The sequence below is a fragment of the Scomber japonicus genome, chromosome 16 (assembly GCF_027409825.1).
Source record: "Scomber japonicus isolate fScoJap1 chromosome 16, fScoJap1.pri, whole genome shotgun sequence".
NCBI classification, from domain to species: domain Eukaryota; kingdom Metazoa; phylum Chordata; class Actinopteri; order Scombriformes; family Scombridae; genus Scomber; species Scomber japonicus.
Window position 1 is genome coordinate 5957554 of NC_070593.1, and position 694 is coordinate 5958247.

Here is a 694-nt window from a genome sequence, read left to right on the forward strand (position 1 = left end):
TTATACTTATGTCAAGAACATAATTTTCCTAATTAATATGCTAATTTCAACAGCAAGATGCTGCAAACTTTAATGAGATTGTCGACAACTTCAGGAGACCCTGTGGTGCAGGTGTGAAGTTCCATTATTTAGTGTTTTGTATTTAGATACTATAATGTCTCCTACGGTACATGCACGTAACACAGAGGTGGACTAATGTGATGAGGGATGGGAATTGAGAAACCGGTTCCAAATTGTCTGATCTATTGGAATCGATCAAGAGCTAGACTGATGAGCAGAATCAATAATGGTATCGGTATCATAAAATCTTCTCAATTCCCATCCCTAATGATGTGTATTCTGCTGTCAGTAAAACAGAGACAACACCATTTACAGCAGGAACATTGAGAACTACCAAGTTGAAATGATGTTGTCACTGTGAGGTTGTTGCTCTTCCTGTTGCAGAAACCTGCTCTCACAATGTGTCAGCGGCTGCTTCAACTTTCCCTTTAGTGTCTGAGTGGAACTGGAGCTCCAGGTTTTCTGCTCTGCCTTCTTGTCTGCTGTCACTTTGTGTCATACAGCAGAGCTGAGGTTCATTATATATCATTTTTTTGACAATGTAGTGATACATTTCATCATCTCAGCCATTCAGCAACATTTTTACTTGTTCCTTACTAGAAATGTTACTTTTTGAACTGTTCTAGACAGCAGG

At 39.2% G+C, this 694-nt stretch overlaps 1 protein-coding gene across 1 annotated transcript in view; it reads left to right on the forward strand.

The window, feature by feature from the left end:
- Positions 1-143, forward strand: part of rpia (ribose 5-phosphate isomerase A (ribose 5-phosphate epimerase)) — an 8580-nt gene extending 8437 nt beyond the window's left edge. The window contains exon 9 of the mRNA XM_053335600.1: positions 1-143. This exon is cut by the window's left edge and continues 734 nt beyond it. The gene's annotated coding sequence lies outside the window, so the exon portion shown is untranslated.
- Positions 144-694: the final 551 nt, after the last annotated feature.